This window comes from Tachyglossus aculeatus, chromosome 10 (assembly GCF_015852505.1).
Source record: "Tachyglossus aculeatus isolate mTacAcu1 chromosome 10, mTacAcu1.pri, whole genome shotgun sequence".
In the NCBI taxonomy this organism is placed as follows: domain Eukaryota; kingdom Metazoa; phylum Chordata; class Mammalia; order Monotremata; family Tachyglossidae; genus Tachyglossus; species Tachyglossus aculeatus.
Genome location: NC_052075.1, coordinates 52,502,828 through 52,523,746, shown reverse-complemented (window position 1 = coordinate 52,523,746; position 20,919 = coordinate 52,502,828).

Here is a 20,919-nt window from a genome sequence, read left to right as displayed (position 1 = left end):
CTGTGCTTTGCACATAGTAAGCGCTTAACAAATACCATCATAATTATTATAAGGCTTTGAAGTGGGGGGGGGGGGTGCAATTATCTCACCGAAATGGGGCTCAGTCCTAATCCCCATTTTCCAGATAAGGTCTAAAAGTGGAATGATTGTCCCTAAATCATTCAGCCGACAAGCGGCAGAACCCAACCCAACCAGGCCCTCCCTTGCTCTTTCCACCACTAGACCAAGCTGCTTCCATGCCGTGATCTTCCCGACCACACCCATCCAATCCGGTCGCACTTTCTGCTCATTATGTCCAGAGAGTACAGCCGGGTCAGATAGCCATAGCTGGGCGAGTTCAGCCAGATGACCAAAATCCTGCATTTTAGAAGCCATGACCCAACCAAGCACATCCAACCTGGTAGCAATTTCCGATTTTTATATCCTCAGAGAGTGCAACCTGGCCAGATAGGCAGAGTTGAATGATAATGATTATGGTATTTGTTAAGCTCTTACTATAATAATAATAATAGCATTTATTAAGCGCTTACTATGTGCAAAGCACTGTTCTAAGTGCTGGGGAGGTTACAAGGTGATCAGGTTGTCCCATGGTCTTAATCCCCATTTTACAGATGAGGGAACTGAGGCCCAGAAGTTAAGTGACTTGCCCAAAGTCACACAGCCGACAATTGGTGGAGCTGGGATTTGAATCCATGACCTCTGACTCCAAAGCCCGTGCTCTTTCCACTGAGCCAAGCTGCTTCAGTAAAATTTGGAAAATGCGGGCATTGATCCCGCTACTTCTCACATGCTAAGTGAACGCTCTACCATTTGAGCTAATTCCCCTCCCTCTGTGCCAGGCACTGCACTAAGAGACTTCTGACTACAATTCTCCCACTCCATCCATGTTACCCTGACTTGTTCCCTCTATCCCTCCCTCCCAGCCACACAGCACTTTTGTACATATCTGAATTTTATTTATATTAATTGTCTAGACTGACCCCGCAGTCTAGCAGGGCAGACACAATTCCTTAGTACAGTGCTCTGCACAAAGGAAGCTCTCAATAAATACAATTGCCTGATTGACAGATGTGAATGGCTAGAGAGTGTCCCGGGACGGATGGACAGAGTTGGCCTTGAGCAAAGCCCACTACTGTTTCTGAAATTTCGGTGAGGACAACTTGTCTACAATGTGACCCTGGGCAAGTCTCTTTGCCTCAGTGACCCCCTCTGTAAATGGTTAAGCCCCAGGGACTGTGTCCAACCTGATTAGTTTATATTGCCCCAGCAATTAGTGCCCGGCACACAATTAAGCACTTTCAAACTTCATAGAGAAAAGGGGAGGTAGAATAGAGGCAAAAATTTTGGAATTGTTTTGTGTGCGCTTTGTTCTCTCCTGGCAGGTTACCAAAATGGCAGTAACTTATAAGAACCAAGAGCAATCCAATTTCCGGAACATTTTAGTATTTGTTAAGCGCTTCCTATTTGCCCAGCACTGTGCTAAATGCTGGGATAGAGACAAGTTAATCAGGTTGGACACAGTCCCTGCCCGACATGGGGCTCACGATCTTAATCCCCATTTTACGCATGAGGGAACTAAAGGAGACTTGCCCCAAATCACACACTCCACTAGGTCACGCTTCCCGATTCTAACCATCCTGAGAATCCTAATCCCTTCTACCTCGGATGTGATGTCCCAACCAGACCCATCCAACCTGGTGGCACTTTCCCTTCCGCATCAACGGAGAGCGCTCCCAGGTTGGATTGGCTGGGTTGACTGAAGGGTAGATTCAGGAATGCTGCTGAAATTCCTAAGGGCTGACAGGGGTGTAGCCCATCCTGGTTCGTCGCATTCCAACCGAACTCATCCAAACGGGAAGCACTTCACTTTTACACAGCCAGAGAGTGCAGCCCGGTTGGATAGGTAGGGTCGAGCAACTCAGTGAGCCTCAACCAACTGAACTTCCTGTGAGTGACTCAACCAAACCTCTATCTGAACCACGCATGATTCTTCTTGTGTCCAGCGACTGCAGCCCATTTGGGGTGTAAATGCATGGAGGTCTTCCCCAAAACATCTATCCCATCCAGTGGCGCTTTCTGTTTTATATACCCAGAGAGTGAAACTGGGTCAGACAGACATGGTTGAGCAAAAAGTGAATTAAGATGATCATTTGAACCACTCGACCCCTGCATTTAGGAAGGAGACCCAACCAAATCCTTTTCCTTAGGTGTCAGGTGCATCTTGAGCCCGGGCTTTGGAGTCAGAGGTCATGGGTTCAAAACCTGGCTCCACCAATTGTCAGCTGTGTGACTTTGGGCAAGTCAATTAACTTCTCTGTGCCTGAGTTACCTCATCTGTAAAATGGGGGTGAAGACTGTGAGCCCCCCTGTAACCTGATCACCTTGTAACCTCCCCAGTGCTTAAAACAGTGCTTTGCACATAGTAAGCGCTTAATAAATACCATTTTCTCCAGCACTTAGAACAGTGCTGAGTCCTTAGAACAGTGCTTGGCACATAGTAAACGCTTAACAAATGCCAACATTATTATTATTATTATCATCATCTCACTGCTCTCCCACTACAACCCAGCCTGCACACTTCGCTCCTCTAATGTCACTGTACCTCAAAATCTAATTTATCTCACCACTGACCTCTTGCCCACATCCTCTTGGTTCACTCTCTTCAGATCCAACGATTCTCCTCCCCACCTTCAAAGATGTGTAAGCACATCTTCCAAGAGGCCTTTCCTGTTCTAAGCCCTTATTTCCACTTCTCCCACTCAGTTCAGAATCTCCTTTTCACCTGGATTTGCTCCCCTTACTTCACCCCTCCCTCAGCCCCACAGCACTTACATCCATGGAGTAAACACTTAACACAATGATAAAAATAAACACCACTGACTGATTAGTTGGTGGGGTTGAGCAAACTATTGAAATTTCTGTAGGAGGGACTAGCTTGAACCAAGCTCAATCCAACTTCCCTATTTCATGCCCAAAAGGGCTGTAGAATAGGCCATCAACTCTGGAAACTTCCCGTTTCTCTGTCGTGATGTCACACCTCAAACCTAACTCATCCAAACGGGAAGCACTTTCCATTTAATAAAAACCAGACAGTGCAAGCCGATCGGATAGGCAAGGTTGAGTAGTGAAGTGAGCATCAACCTTCTTCTCCCTGCAGGAAAAATCCAGTCACTTGAAATTCCTGTGGGAGGATGGTAAGTCCTAAACACACAACAATCCCTATTATGTATCTGAGTGCAATCAGTGGTATTTATTGGCACTTACTGTGATAATAGTAATGCTGACAATTACTAAGCGCTTACTATGTGCAAAGCGCTGTTCTAAGCACTGGGGAGGTTACAAAGCAGTCATGTTGTCCCACGGGGGTCTCAGTCTTAATCCCCATTTTACAGATGAGGTAACTGAAGCCCAGAGAAGTTAAGTGACTTGCCTAAAGTCACTCAGCTGACAAGTGGTGGAGCTAGGATTTGAACCCATGGTCTGACTCCAAAGCCCGTGCTCTTTTCCACTGAACCACGCTGTTTCTCAGACCACTGTACTACTCTTGGGAAGGGAACGTGTCTGCTAATTCTCTCCCAAGCGCTTAGTACAATGCTCTGCACATAGTAAGAGCTCAATAATTAGACACGTGGTAGACACATTCCTGGCCCACAAAGAGTTTAGGTTACAATCTGGATGCACATGGAGACTTGACGACAAGTATTCCAAGCAAAAGTCATCCAATCTGGTGGCAGTCTCTTTTGCTTATCACTTATCCCGAACCCCTTCCACATCCCCCACATCTTGGACCACGCTGGATATCATTGACCAGAAGAGTCAATCCAAACAATCCCAAATCCTACCTACTCCCTAAATCCTAATCCTTCCCACCTTCGGCGTTATCATCCCAACCAAACTCATCCAGTCGGGTGGCACTTTCCTTTCTTCAAATCACTGGAGAGTGCTCCCAGATTGGATAGGCAGAGTTGAGCAAGAGTGATTATGTTAGACTCCTTGAAATCCTCCGGGTTGGGAATTGATGGGTTTGGTTGCTGGCTCCCAGCCTGCTTATCCGAACAGGAAGCACTTTCCTTCTGACACAACCAGAGAGTGCAGGCTGATCGAATAGGCATAGATCGGGAATGACGCTTCTCTCCCGGCGGGAAAGCCCAGGATTGCTGAAATCCTTGAATTCTTGTGACTCGAACGTGCGAAGGATGCTCATTTCATGACCAGCCCCACAGCACTTATGGCTGTAAATGTATTTATATTAAATATTGTCCATCTGCTCCTCTAGATTGTGAGGTGGTTTTGGATAGGGAATTATAATGATGGCATTTATTAAGCGCTTACTATGTGCAAAGCACTGTAATATTGTACTCTCCCAAGCTCTTAATATGTTGCTTCGCTCAATAAATGTGATTGAACGAATCAGGGAAAATGACCAAATGATCCACCCCTCAAAAATGGGATCCCTTTTCGGCCCAGTTGCTTAGGCAATGGTGCCTGGGGGGGAAACTCGCCCACATGACCACCAAGAGGGAAGGGTGGGTTTTTTTTTTGGGGGGGGGGGGGGCGGTATTTGTTAAGTGTTTACTACTTACTAAATTTTGGACAAAGTACATGATAATTTGGTTGGATGCAGTCCGTGTCCCAGAGGGTTCACTCTTAATTCCCATTTTCCAGATGAGGTAACTGAGGCACTGAGAAATGACTTATCCCAAGTATATAATGGGATTGAAATCGTCTCCATCTCAGCACTAAACAGAGTGCTTAGCCCGTAGTAAACGCTTAACAAAGACCAATTGTCAGGATTATTTCTGGACGAGGGGAAAAAAGACCTAGGAGGGTGTGGATGAGTGGGTGGAAGCTTTTTAGCACCTCGTTAACCTGCTTGGGTCGAATAACGACCGTGGCTTTTGTTAAGCGTTTACTATGTGACAAGCACTGTACTAAATGCTGGGGTGGATACAATCAATCAATCAATCAATCGTATTTATTGAGCGCTTACTGTGTGCAAAGCACTGTACTAAGGGCTTGGGAAGTACAAATTGGCAACATATAGAGACAGTCCCTACTCAACAGTGGCCTCACAGTCTAGAAGGGGGAGACAGAGAACAAAACCAAACATACTAACAAAATAAAATAAGTAGAATAGATATGTACAAGTAAAATAAATAGAGTAATAAATATGCACAAACATATATACATATACAAGCAAATAGGATCAGACACAGTTCCTGTCCCACGTGGGGCTCAGTTTCAATCACCATTTTAAAGATGAGGGAACTGAGGGACAGAAGTGAAGTGACTTACCCAAGGTCACACAGCAGACCTGAGGTGGAGCCAGGATTAGAACCCATGACCTCCTGATTAAGGACGGGAAGCGGGGGAAGATTACGTGATTTGGGGGAGTTCTTCACGGTCGGGGGGAATCCGTCCTCTTCCCCAGAGGTTATCTTTAATGTGGTCCTCGGAGACGACCACTCCGTAATAAGTAGAGGATAAAGAGAAGCAGCATGGCCTAGTGGCTAGAGCCCGGGCTTGGGAGTCAGAGGACATGGGTTCTAATTCCGGCTCCACCACTTGTCTGCTGTGTGACCTTGGGCAAGCCACTTAACTTCTCTGGGCCTCAGTGGCCTTATCTGTAAAATGGGGATTAAGACTGCGGGGCCCCATGTGGGCCAACCTGATTATTCTGTATCTACCTCAGAGTTTAGAACAGTGCTTGGCACATAGTGAGCTCTTAGTACTATGATTATTATCTCGTCGCTCTCCCGAGGCCCAAACAAATACCATAATAATAAATAATAGAGTCAGGAGAATCTGGTTTCTAATGCAGGCTCTGCCGTGTGACCTTGGGCAAGTCTTATTTATTTATTTTACTTGTACATATCTATTCCATTTATTTTATTTTGTTAGTATGTTTGGTTTTGTTCTCTGTCTCCCCCTTTTAGACTGTGAGCCCACTGTTGGGTAGGGACTGTCTCTATATGTTGCCAACTTGTACTTCCCAAGCGCTTAGTACAGTGTTCTGCACACAGTAAGCGCTCAATAAATACGATTGATTGATTGATTGATTCTCTGTACCTCCGTTGCCTCGTCTGTCAAATGGAGGATAAGACTGAGCTCCATGTGGGACATGGACTGTGTCCCGAACTAATTAGCTTGGGCCTACCCCATGGTATACGCTTAAAAAATGTCATTTTAAAAAATCGACAGTTCTCCATTAGTATCATTCAACTTGACTTTCACATCGGTCGTATAATAATAGTAATAATAATTGTGCTATTTACTGTGTCCGGAACCGCTCTCCACACAGGAAGCGCTTAATACGATTGAATGAAATAAATAAATGCTGTAATTATTACCAGGGGGGACGCGGGCGGATACAAGAAAACCGGGTTGCGCAGTCCCTGTCCCACGTGGGACTCACAGTTGCAATCCCCATTTTACAGATGAGGTAACCGAGGCCCAGAGAATAATAACTGTGGCATTTGTTACCGTCTCCCGGGCGCTGGGGTGGATACAGGCAAAAACCGGGTTGGACAGAGTCCCTATCCCCAATTTCAACCCTCATTTTACTGCTGAGGTCACTGAGGCCCAGAAGTCCCTTGCCCAAGGTCACACAAGCATTCAAGTGGCGGAGACGGGATTAGAACACAAGGCCTTACATGTAGAAGCATTGTGGCTCAGTGGAAATCAATCAATCATATTTATTGAGAACTTACTGTGTGCAGAGCAGTGTACTAAGCGCTTGGGAAGTACAAGTTGGCAACATATAGACAGTCCCTACCCAACAGTGGGCTCAGTGGAAAGAGCCCGGGCTTGAGAGTCAGAAGTCATGGGTTCGAATCTTAGTACAGTGCTCTGCACACAATAAGCGCTCAATAAATACGACTGATTGATTGATTGATTGAATCCCGGCTCTGCTACATGTCTGCTGTGTGGCCTTGGGAAAGTCACCTCACTTCTCTGTGCCTCATTTCCCTCATCTGTAAAATGGGGATTAAGACTGTGAGCCCCACGTGGGACAACCTGATCATCTTGTACCCCTCTCTGACCTTAGAACAGTGCTTTGCACATAGTAAGCGCTTAACAAATGCCATTATTATTATCAATCGTATTTATTGAGCGCTTACTATGTGCAGAGCACTGTACTAAGCGCTTAATAATAACACTTGTTAAGCACTTACTATGTGCAAAGCACTGTTCTAAGCACTGGGGGGATGCAACGTGATCAGGTTGTCCCACGTGGGGCTCACAGTCAATCCCCATTTTACAGATGAGGTCACTGAGGCTCAGAGAAGTTAAGTGACTTACCCGAGGTCACACAGCAGATATGGGGCAGAGTCGGGATTCGAACCCATGACCTCTTACTCCAAAGCCGGTGCTCTTTCCACTGAGCCACGGTGGTATGTAATATCTATTATTATTATGTACCCTGGCACCCAGTAAGCGTTTAATAAATCCAACCCACCCAACAAAATAAAAAGCCCACTCCTGTGTCATCCTAGTCCCTCCGAGAGGCCTGTGGAAACTCACCTCTGCGGTCTCCGGGGGCTGCATCTTCGGATCTCTGCTCCCCCCAAACGCTGGTTCTGGAGTGGGATCCCCCCAGGTCGCCTTTTTATACCCTCTCCTCGCCCCTCCTCCTGGTTTCCAGGCCCACAAAGTGTTAACAAGCCAACGACGACCCCCGGCTGGGAGGGGGCGACCATGGGTGGGAGGGCGATAGTGGGGGGAAAATGGTCTCTGTGGACGGTCATCATTCCAGCATTTATTTATAGTTCCTTAGCGTGGCTCAGTGGAAAGAGCCCAGGCTTTGGAGTCAGAGGTCATGGGTTCGAATCCCGACTCCGCCACATGTCTGCTGTGTGACCTTGGGCAAGTCGCTTCACTTCTCTGAGCCCCAGTGACCTCATCTGTAAAATGGGGATTAAGACTGTGAACCCCACATGGGACAACCTGATCACTTTGTATTCCGCCCCCCCCCCAGCGCTTAGAACAGTGCTTTGCACATAGTGGGGAGAAAATGGTTTCTGTGGACAGTCATCATTCCAGCATTTATTTATAGTTCCTTAGCGTGGCTCAGTGGAAAGAGCACAGGCTTTGGAGTCAGAGGTCATGGGTTCGAATCCCGACTCCGCCACGTGTCTGCTCTGTGACCTTGGGCAAGTCGCTTAACTTCTCTGAGCCTCAGTGACCTCATCTGTAAAATGGGGATGAAGACTGTGAACCCCACATGGGACAACCTGATCACTTTGTATCCCCCCCCCAGCGCTTAGAACAGTGCTTTGCACATAGTGGGGAGAAAATGGTTTCTGTGGACAGTCATCATTCCAGCATTTATTTATAGTTCCTTAGCGTGGCTCAGTGGAAAGAGCACAGGCTTTGGAGTCAGAGGTCATGGGTTCGAATCCTGCTCCGCCACGTGTCTGCTGTGTGGCCTTAGGCAAGTCGCTTAACTTCTCTGAGCCTCGGTGACCTCATCTGTAAAATGGGGATTAAGACTGTGAACCCCACATGGGACAACCTGATCACTTTGTATTCCCCCCCCCAGCGCTTAGAACAGTGCTTTGCACATAGTAAGCGCTTAACAAATGCCAACATTATTATTATTTATGAAGCTCTTACTGTGTGCAGAGCGCTGTACTAAGCATTCATTCAATCGTATTTATTGAGCGCTTACTGTGTGCAGAGCACTGATCTAAGCGCTTGGGAAGTCCAAGTTGGCAACATCCCTACCCAACAGCGGCCTTACAGTCTAGAAGGGGGAGACAGACAACAAAACATATTAACAAAATAGAATAAATATGTACAAATAAAATAGAGTAATAAATACGGGAAGCAGCGTGGCTCAGTGGAAAGAGCCCGGGCTTTGGAGTCAGAGGTCAGGGGTTCAAATCCCGGCTCCGCCAATTGTCAGCTGTGTGACTTTGGGCAAGTCACTTAACTTCTCTGTGCCTCAGTTACCTCATCTGTAAAATGGGGATTAAGACTGTGAGCCTCCTGTGGGACAACCTGATTACCTTGTATCCCCCAGCGCTTAGAACAGTGCTTTGCACATAGTAAGCGCTTAATAAATACTATTGTTATTATTATTATTGTTATTATTATTATTATTATTATTACTATATACAGGTGCGGTGGGGAGGGGAAGGAGGTAAGGCAGATCAGTGTGGCATCAAAGAGAAGCGCCTCACCATCAGCTTTAAGGAACTCATTCATTCATTCAATCGTATTTATTGAGCACTTACTGTGTGCAGAGCACTGTACTAAGCGCTTGGAAAGTGCAAGTAAGCGCTTAATAACTGTGGGTTTTGTTAACAATAATGGTATTTGTTAAGCGCTCGTTATGTGCCAGACACTGTACTAAGCGCTGGGGTGGGTACAAGCCAATGGGGTTGGACACAGTCCCTGTACCACATAATTATTATTACGTGGCTCAGTGGAAAAAGCCCGGGCTTTGGAGTCAGAGGTCATGGGTTCAAACCTCGGCTCTGCCACTTGTCAGCTGGGTGACTTTGGGCAAGTCACTTCACTTCTCTGGGCCTCAGTTACCTCATCTGTAAAATGGGGATTAAGCCTGTGAGCCCCCCCGTGGGACAATCTGATCACCTTGTAACCTCCCCAGTGCTTAGAACAGTGCTTTGCAAATAGTAAGCACTTAATAAATGCCATTATTATTATTATTATTATTATGGTATTTGTTAAGCTCTTACTAGGTGCTGAGCCCTGGTCTAAGCGCTGCGGTAGATACAAGATAATCAGGTTGTCCCACGTGGGACAGATTTAACCCCATTTTACACATGAGGTAACTGAGGCACAGCACTTAGTACAGTGCTATGCACACAGTAAGTGCTCAATAAATACGATTGAATGAAAGTTAAGCTGTTTACCCAGCCGACAATTGGCAGAGTCAGGATTAGAACCCATGTCCTCTGATTCCCAAACCCGTGCTCTTTCCACTAAGCCATGCTGTTTTTGTTAAGCGCTTACTAAGTTTCAGGCACTGTTCTAAGCGCTGGGGTGGACACAAGCAAATTGGGTTGGACACTGTCCCTGTCCCGCATGGGGCTCACAGTCTTAATCCCCATTTTACAGATGAGGTCACTGAGGCCCAGAGAAGTGAAGTGATTTGCCCAAGGCCCCACAGCAGAAAAGTGTGTTCCAATCCCCAGTCTGCCATTTATCTGCTCTGATGACTCTGGGCAAATCAATCAATCAATCAATCAATCGTATTTATTGAGCGCTTACTATGTGCAGAGCACTGTACTAAGCGCTTGGGAAGTACAAATTGGCAACACATAGAGGCAGTCCCTACCCAACAGTGGGCTCACAGTCTAAAAGCTTGACTTTAGCTTGACAAATAGCTTGACTTTTCTGTTTCAGATGCTTCCTATAGAAAATAGGGAATAAATACCTTTTTTTTTTCATCCCACTCCTCCCTCAGATTGTGTTTAAAACAGTGCTTCACATATAGTAAACGCTTAACAAATACTATTATTATTATTGTGAGCTGCGTGTGGGACAGATACTGTGTCATACCCGATGATCTTGTCTATACCCCACTTAGTCAAGTGCTTGACACATTGTAAACGCCTAAGAATTACCTTAAAAAAGGACTAGAGGACAAGAGACCTGGGTTCTAATTCCAGACTGAGCCTCCCCCGACTGAGCCCCCTCTTTCCCTCTGCTCCTCTTCCCCTTCCCATCGTCCCCATTCCCTCCCTCTGCCTTACCCCCTTCCCCTCCCCACAGCCCTTGTGTATATTTGTATGTATTAATAATAATAATAGTGATGTTATTTATTAAGCGCCTACTATGTGCAAAACACTGTTCTAAGCACTGGGGAGGTAACAAGGTGATAAGGTTGTCCCACGGGGGGTTCACAGTCTTAATCCCCATTTTACAGATGAGGTAACTGAGGCACAGAGAAGTGAAGTGACTTGCCCAAAGTCACACAGCTGACAATTGGCGGAGCCGGGATTTGAACCCATGACCTCTGTGTATGTATCTATAATTCTATTTATTTTGATGGTATTGACACCCGTCTACTTGTTCTGATTTGCTGTCTGTCTCCCCCTTCTAGACTGTGAGCCCGTTGTTGGGTAGGGACCGTCTCTATATGTTGCCGAATTGTACTTCCCAAGCGCTTAGTACAGTGCTCTGCACACAGTAAGCCCTCAATAAATACGATTGAATGAATGAATGAGTGACTCCGCCATTTGGCTGCTCTGTGACGCTGGATAAGTCATTATGAGAAGCAGCGTGGCTCAGTGGAAAGAGCCTGGGCTTGGGAGTCAGAGGTCATGGGTTCAAATCCCGCTCCACCACTTATCAGCTGTGCGACTTTGGGCAAGTCGCTTAACTTCTCTGGGCCTCAGTTCCCTCATCTGTAAAATGGGGATGAAGACTGTGGGACAACCTGATGACCTTGTTAACCTCCCCAGCACGTAGAACAGTGCACATAGTAAGCGCTTAATAAATGCTATTATTATTATTATAACACTTTTAAAAAAAAAGACAGGGACAACTACACCAAATAAAAACAAGGGCAGCAGGGGAACAGAAACCCAGCTTCTCTATACATGACTATAAAAATGACCTCATGGCCTAGAAAACGAGGAGCAAATCTCTGACTGTTATTTCCCTCAATAGGGTATTTAGAGGTCCATCAAAGGCACCTAATCCTATTTCTCTCCTTTTGAACACCTCTTTTGCCCCCTCTCCCTCTCCAGCCCCCTTCTCATGCTGCAAATCAGCCTTGGCAGGAACCAGAGAACACGTTTCTGACTGGAAAACGTGTTGTGGACAATTGTTTTGTACAGTACTCTTCACATAGTAGATGTTCAATCAGCGCTATTGTGATGGACCGAATGCAACCATTACATTGGCCCCTCCAGGGTCCTGACAAGTAAGCTCGTTGTGGGCAGGGAATGTGTCTGTTTACTGCCTTATTGTAATAATAATGATGGTATTTGTCGAGCGCTTACTATGTGCCAAGCACTGTTCTAAACGCTGGGTAGGTACACGGTAATCAGATTGTCCCACGTGGGGTTTACGGTCTTAATCATCATCATCATCATCATCAATCGTATTTATTGAGCGCTTACTATGTGCAGAGCACTGTACTAAGCGCTTGGGAAGTACAAATTGGCAACATATAGAGACAGTCCCTACCCAACAGTGGGCTCACAGTCTAAAAGGGGGAGACAGAGAACAAAACAAAACAAAACCAAACATACTAACAAAATAAAATAAATAGAATATATATGTACAAATAGATTAAATAAATAAATAGAGTAAAAAAATATGTGCAAACATATATATGTATGTACATATGTATATATATATGTGTGTACATATATTCGTATATGTATATATATGTATATATACATATATACTGGTTCTTAATAATGATGATAGCATTTATTAAGCGCTTACTATGTGCAAAGCACTGTTCTAAGCGCTGGGGAGGTTACAAGACAATCAGGTTGTCCCACAGGGGGCTCACAGTCTTCATCCCCATTTTACAGATGAGGGAACTGAGGCACAGAGAAGTGAAGTGACTTGCCCAAAGTCACACAGCTGACAAGTGGTGGAGTCGGGATTCGAACCCATGACCTCTGACTCCAAAGCCTGTGCTCTTTCCACTGAGCTACGCTGCTTCTCAATCCCCATTTACAGAGGAGGGAACTGAGGAACAGAGAATAATAATAATAATGATGGCATTCGTTAAGCTCTTACTATGTGCCAAGCACTGTTCTAAGCGCAGGGGGAGATATAAGGTAATCAGGTTGTCCCACGTGGGGCTCACAGTCTTAATCCCCATTTTACAGCGGAGGACACTGAGGCACAGAGAAGTGAAGTGACTTGCCCAAAGTCACAAAGCTGGCAAGTGACGGAGCCAAGATTAGAACCCACGACTTTGGATTCCCAAGCCCGTGCTCTTGCAACTGAGCCACGCTGCTTCTCTGGGATTACGTGGGTTGATGATGATGATGAAGAGGGTGGCATTTGTTAAGCACTTACTATGTGCAGAGGTCTTGGGTTCAAATCCTGGCCCTGTCACTTAATAATAATAATAATAATAATAATAATGGTTTTTGTTAAGTGCTTACTATGTGCAAAGCACTGTTCTAAGCGCTGGGGGATACAATGTGATCAAGTTGTCCCACGTGGGGCTCACAGTCTTAATCCCCATTTTACAGATGAGGTAACTGAGGCTCAGAGAAGTGAAGTGACTTGCCCAGGGTCACACAGCAGACATGTGGTGGAGCTGGGAATCGAACCCATGACCTCTGACTCCAAAGCCCGGGCTCTTTCCACTGAGCCACACTGCTTCTCTGGACGTTCTGGGTTCTAACGGACGTGGGTTCTGATCCCGGCTCTGCCACTTGTCTGCTGTGTGACCTTGGGCAAACCACTTAACTTCTCTGCCTCAGTTGTCTCACCTGGAGGCCTTCCCAGACGGAGCCCCCTCCTTCCTCTCCCCCTCCTCCCCCTCCCCATCCCCCCTGCCTTACCTCCTTCCCCTCCCCACAGCACCTGTATATATGTATATATGTTTGTACGGATTTATTACTCTATTTATTTATTTATTTTATTTGTGCATATCTATTCTATTTATTTTACTTTGTTAATATGCTTTGTTTTGTTGTCTCCCCCTTCTAGACTGTGAGCCCACTGTTGGGTAGGTACCGTCTCTATATGTTGCCAACTTGTACTTCCCAAGCGCTTAGTACAGTGCTCTGCACACCGTAAGTGCTCAATAAATACGATTGAATGAATGAATGAATGAATCTGTGAAATGGGTATGAAGACTGTGAGCCCTACGTGGGACAACCTGATGACCTTGTATCTCCCCCAGTGCTTAGAACAGTGCTTGGCACATAGTAATGACACTTGCTAAATCATTAGTATTATTTAAGTGCTTACTATGTGGTAAGCCCTTTCCTAAGCGCTTTGACCCCTGGTTAAGCAGCTATATGCACCCCCAGAACAAAGCCCCAAGCCTCACTACTTTACTCTGAGCCCACTGTTGGGTAGGGACTGTCTCTGTATGTTGCCAACTTGTACTTCCCAAGCGCTTAGTACGGTGCTCTGCACACAGTAAGCGCTCAATAAATACGATTGATTGATTGATTGATTACTCTGCCCCACAAAGTTGCACCCCTAATTCACCCTGAATCACCAGGCCCTCCTGAGCTGAGATGGCTCATTTGGAGTCAAGTTCTCATAGGACAGTGTGAAAGCAGTGTGGCGTAGTGGGAAGAACCTAGGCTTGGAAGTCAGAGGACCTGGGTTCTAATCCTGGCTCTACCACTTGCCTGCTGTGTGATCTCAACTATTGAATATCCTTGACTGGCTGGAGAAGGTTGAGAGATCAAGAAAAAACAGGGGTATAGAAAAGTGAGAGTTTCACTGTCTGTGTTTTACTATTAGTGTTTTATTTCGGGGGGAGTCAATCTTTGTGTTCGAGAAGCCGCTGTCAATCTATGCTATTTATGGAGTGATTACCATGTGCAGAGCATTGTACTAAATGCTTGGGAGAGGACAATCCAACAGAGCTGTCACTCAATAAACCTTCCTACCCATGGCTGACCCAACTGAATCAATTCTCTCGGTGTCCGGGTCACCGCCAATCAGGTGGGGCACAGTCCGTGTCCCACATGGGGTTCACAGTCTCAATCCCCATTTTGCAGATGAGCGAACTGAGTCCCGGAGGAGTGAAGTGACTAGCCCAGAGTCACACGGCGGGCGAGTGGTGGTGGTGGGATTAGAACGCAGGTTCTCCAACTCCCCGGCCCCCGGCTGTTTCCACTAGGCCGGGCCGCTTCCCAGTTTCGAGATCACACCGGTAAAGACGCCTCTCATCCTTCCCCGGTGGGATGTCCCGGGTCATCACCAGGAGACGGGAGCCTGGAGCGGAGGGGGCTTTGGCTCACCGGGGGCCAGCGGCCCCCCGGCCCACGAGAAACTCCCGGGTGTTCCTGTCGGGCCGCAGGAGGAGGATGTGGCACTTGGGGAAGGAGATGCAGCCGAGCAGGCCAGAGCTGGAGCAGAGGATGCTGAACACCTCCACAGCCACCGCGGCCCGGCCGCAGGTGCTCAGTTGGGCCAGGAGGAAGGCCCCCCCACACGCTGACGAACACCACCATGCTGAACGTGATGAACTTGGCCTCGTTGAAGCCGTCGGGGAGTCGGCGGGCGAGGAAGGCCAGGACGAAAGACACCGAGGCCAGGAGCCACAGGTAGCCCAAGACGCACCAGAAGGCCACGGGGGACCCCTCGTTACACACCAGGAGGACCTTGCCGGGACTGGACCGCGTGTCCTGCTCGGGGAAGGACAGGGCCGCGGCCAGCCAGGCGGCACAGATGGCACCCTGAGCCAGCGAGCGTGCCAGAACGATGGCGCCGGGCAGGCCACCGCTGCAGGGGGCTGCCCGGCGCCATGGCTCGGAAGGCGATGACCACCAGGACGGTCTTGGCCAGCACGCACGAGACCCCCAGGGTGAAGGCGAGGCCAAAAGCCACCTGCCTGAGGAGGCAGGTCAGGGTCCCCGGGCGGCCGAGGAACAGCAGGGAGCAGATGTCGCAGAGAAGGAGGGAGGTCAGCAGGGCATAGCTGAGGGCGCGGCCGTTGGCCTGGACGATGGGCATCTCCCGGTGCCGGATGAACAGGGCCAGGATGGCGAAAGTGGCCAGGGCCAGCGTGGCCCCCAAGGAGGCTAGAGCTGCCCCTAAGGGCTCCCCAAACTCCAGGACCTCCACCGCTTTCTTCACGCACTGGTCCTTTCCCTTGTTGGGCCAAAAGTCGTCGCCTGGGCACATCCGGCACTCGAGGGAATCTGGAAGGCTGGAGGAAGAGGTGAGGTGAAAGTATCAGGGCTTACTATTATTATTATTAGTAGTAGTAATAGTAGTAGTAGTATAACCATTACTATCATTAATAAGGTGTTATGTAATGTATAATTAAATGGTGTATAATAATATAAATTTATAAAATACGGGATAATATAATCTACAGTATAAGTACATTATAATAGTGTGTAACGTATTATACTTTGATATAACCTAATTATTGCAATTCATAATACTAATAATGATGACATCATATTTGTTAAGCGCTTTCTATTTGCCAGGCACCGTTCTAAGCGCTGGGAGAGATAATAATAATAATCAATCAATCAATCAATCGTACTTATTGAGCGCTTACTGTGTGCAGAGCACTGTACTAAGCGCTTGGGAAGTCCAAGTTAACAACATATAGAGACGGTCCCTACCCAACAGTGGGCTCACAGTCTAGAAGGGGGAGACAGACAACAAAACAAAACATATTAACAAAATAAAACAAATAGAATAGATATGTACAAGTAAAATAAATAAATAAATAGAGTAATAAATACGTACAAACATATATACATATATACATGCCGTGGGGAAGGGAAGGGGATAAGGCGCTCTGCTACTCTCCCATCCTTCCCAGCAGTATCCTCAGAGGAGCTCTCCTCCCTCCTCTCAAGTGCTACTCTGGCCACCTGTGCTTCTGACCCCATTCCCTCTCATCTCATGAAATCTCTCGCTCCATCCCTTCTCCCCTTCCATCTTCAACCGCTCACACTCCACTGGTTCCTTCCCCTCTGCTTTCAAACATGCCCATGTCTCTCGCATCCTAAAAAAACCCTCTCTTGACCTCACCTCACCTTCTAGTTATCGCCCCATCTCCCTCCTACCATTCCTTTCCAAACTCCTCGAACGAGTCGTCTACACGCGCTGCCTAGAATTCCTCAACAACAACTCTCTCCTCGACCCCCTCCAGTCTGGCTTCCGTCCCCTACATTCCACGGAAACTGCCCTCTCAAAGGTCACCAGTGACCTCCTGCTTGCCAAATCCAACGGCTCATACTCTATCCTAATCCTCCTCGACCTCTCAGCTGCCTTCGACACTGTGGACCACCCCCTTCTCCTCAACACGCTATCTGACCTTGGCTTCGCAGACTCCGTCCTCTCCTGGTTCTCCTCTTACCTCTCCGGTTGTTCATTCTCAGTCTCTTTTGCAGGCTCCTCCTCCCCCTCCCACCCTCTTACTGTGGGGGTTCCCCAAGGTTCAGTGCTTGGTCCCCTTCTGTTCTCGATCTACACGCACTCCCTTGGTGACCTCATTCACTCCCACAGCTTCAACTATCATCTCTACGCTGATGACACCCACATCTACATCTCTGCCCCTGCTCTCTCCCCCTCCCTCCAGGCTCGTATCTCCTCCTGCCTTCAGGACATCTCCATCTGGATGTCTGCCCGCAACCTAAAGCTCAACATGTCGAAGACTGAACTCCTTGTCTTCCCTCCCAAACCTTGCCCTCTCCCTGACTTTCCCATCTCTGTTGACAGCACTACCATCCTTCCTGTCTCACAAGCCCGCAACCTTGGTGTCATCCTCAACTCCGCTCTCTCGTTCACCCCTCACATCCAAGCCATCACCAAAACCTGCCGGTCTCAGCTCTGCAACATTGCCGAGATCTGCCCTTTCCTCTCCATCCATCCCGCTACCCTGCTCATTCAAACTCTCATCCTATCCCGTCTGGACTACTGCATCAGCCTTCTCTCTGATCTCCCATCCTCGTGTCTCTCTCCACTTCAATCCATACTTCATGCTGCTGCCCGGATTATCTTTGTCCAGAAACGCTCTGGGCATATTACTCCCCTCCTCAAAAATCTCCAGTGGCTACCAATCAATTTGCGCATCAGGCAGAAACTCCTCACCCTGGGCTTCAAGGCTGTCCATCCATCCCCTCGCCCCCTCCTACCTCACCTCCCTTCTGTCCTTCTCCAGCCCAGCCCGCACCCTCCGCTCCTCCGCCGCTAATCTCCTCCCCGTACCTCGTTCTCGCCTGTCCCGCCGTCGACCCCCGGCCCACGTCATCCCCCTGGCCTGGAATGCCCTCCCTCTGCCCATCCGCCAAGCTAGCTCTCTTCCTCCCTTCAAGGCCCTACTGAGAGCTCACCTCCTCCAGGAGGCCTTCCCACACTGAGCCCCTTCCTTCCTCTCCCCCTCGTCCCTCTCTCCATCCCCCCATCTTACCTCCTTCCCTTCCCCACAGCACCTGTATATATGCATATATGTTTGTACATATTTATTACTCTATTTATTTATTTATTTATTTATTTATTTATTTATTTATTTTACTTGTACATATCTATTCTATTTATTTTATTTTGTTCGTATGCTTGGTTTTGTTCTCTGTCTCCCCCTTTTAGACTGTGAGCCCACTGTTGGGTAGGGACTGTCTCTATATGTTGCCAATTTGTACTTCCCAAGCGCTTAGTACAGTGCTCTGCACACAGTAAGCGCTCAATAAATACGATTGATAATGATGATGATGACGGTATGGCCTAGTGGCTAGAGCATGGGCTTGGGGGTCAAAAGGACCTGAGTTCTAATCCCAACTCTGCCACATGTCTGCTGAGCAATAGTAATAACAATAATGGTATTTTTTTACTAATAATGATGGTATCTGTTAAGCACTTACTATGTGCCAAGCACTGTTCTATGCGCTAGAGTAGATACAAGGTAATCAGGTTGTCCCACAGTCTCAATCCCCATTTTACAGATGAGGGAACTGAGGCCCAGAGAGGTGAAGTGATTTGCCCAACAGCTGACAAGTGGCGGAGCCAGGATTAGAACTCACGACTTCTTACTCCCAAGCCCGGGCTCTTTCCACTGAGCCACGCTGCTTCTCATAAGCGTTTACTGTGTGCCAGACACTGTTCTAACCGCTGGGGTGGTTACAAGCAAATTGGGTTAGACCCACATGGGGTTCACAAGCTCAACCCCCACTTTGCAGGTGAGATCATCGAGGCACAGAAAAGTGACTTGCCTAAGGTCACCCAGCAGACAAGTGGTAGAGTCAGGATTAGAACCCATGACCTTCTGACGACTCCCAGACTCGTGCTCTATCCACAATACCATGCTGTATGACCTTGGGCAAGTCATTCACTTCTCGGGCCTTATTGCTGAATCGTACTTTCCAAGCACTTAGTACAGTGCTCTGCACACAGTAAGCACTCAATGAATACGATTTGTACTTCCCAAGCACTTAGTACAGTGCTCCACACACAGTAAGTGCTCAATAAGAAGCAGCATGGCTCAGTGGAAAGAGCCCGGGCTCTGGAGTCAGAGGTCATGGGTTCAAATCCCGGCTCCGCCAATTGTCAGCTGGGTGACTTTGGGAAAGTCACTTCACTTCTCTGAGCCTCAGTTCCCTCATCTAAAATGGGGAAGAAGACTGTGAGCCCCCCGTGGAACAACCTGATCACCTTGTAACCTCCCCAGCACTTAGAACAGTGCTTTGCGCATAGTAAGTGCTTAATAAATGCCATTATTATTATTATTATTATCACCGTGGGTCTCCTTAGAGCAAAGGGGCTGTTTAAAGTGTGGTTCGGCCATAACAAAGAGGCCCTAACTGGTATTTGCGTTTTTTAGTGGCAAGAGCTCGGGCTTGGGATTCAGAGGCTGTGGATTCTAATAATCATAATAATAAGAATACTATTTGTTAAGCTATTTGGGAAGCAGCATGGCCCAATGGAAAGAGCATGGGCTTGGGTGCCGGAGGTCGTGGGTTCTAATCCCGGCTCCACCACTTGCCAGCTGGGTGACTTTGGGCAAGTCACTTGACTTCTCTGGGCCTCAGTTCCCTCATCTGGAAAATGGGGATGAGGACTGTGAGCCCCCCGTGGGGCAACCTGATCACCTTGTAACCTCCCCAGCTTTAGAACAGTGCTTAGCACATAGTAAGCGCTTAATAAATGCCGTTATTATTATTAGTATGTGCGAAGCACTATTCTGAGCACTGGGGTAGCTAGAAGGTAATCAGGTTGTCCCACGTGGGGCTCACAGTCTTCATCCCCATTTTACAGATGAGGTAATGAAAGCACAGAGACATGGGTCCAAATTTCTGCTCCGCCACTTGTCTGCTGTGTGACCTCGGGCGAGTCACCTAACTTCTCTGTGCCTCAGTTACCTCATCTATAAAACGGGGATTGAGTCTGTGAGCCCCATGTGGGACAACCTGATTACCTTGGATCTACCCCAGTGCTTGGTACATAGTAGGCGCTTAACAAATACCATCATCATCATCTTACTATGTGCCAAGCCCTGGGCTGAGCGCTGGGGTAGATACAAGCTAATCAAGTCCCTGTCCCACATAGGGCTCACAGTCTCAATCCCCATTTTACAGATGAGGTCACTGAGGCACAGAGAAGTTAAATGACTCAAGGACACACAGAAGACAAGTGGTGGGGCTGAAATTAGAACCCAGGTCCTTCTGACATCAGAGAAGCAGCGTGGCTCAGTGGAAAGAGCCAGGGCTTGGTAGTCAGAGGTCATGGGTTCTAATCCTGGCTCTGCCATGCGTCAGCTGTGTGACTTTGGGCAAGTCCCTTCACTTCTCTGTGCCTCAGTTCCCTCATCTGTAAAATGGGGATTAAGACTGTGAGCCCCACGTGGGACAACCTTAATTACCTTGTTACCCCCCCCCCCCAGCGTTTAGAACAGTGCTTGGCACATAGTAAGCGCTTAACAAATGCCAACATTATTATTATTATTATTATTATTATTATTATTATTATTATTATTATTATTACCCAGGCAGGTGCTCTATCCATTTGGCCACACTTCTTTCTGGGTTTGTACCATCTTTTCTGTTCTCATATTCATCTGTTAAAATAGAAATGAAATACCCATTCTTCCCCTTAGACTGTGAGATCCAGGTGCGTCCTCAGACCTGATTATCTTGTATCTAACCTAGCATTTAGTACCTTGTTTGGCACACAGTAATTGCTTAACAAATACCACAATTATTATTATTATTAGCTCTCCACTGGTTTAAGGCGTGATGACCTGAGGCCAGGCCTTAATCTCTTTCTGTGCTT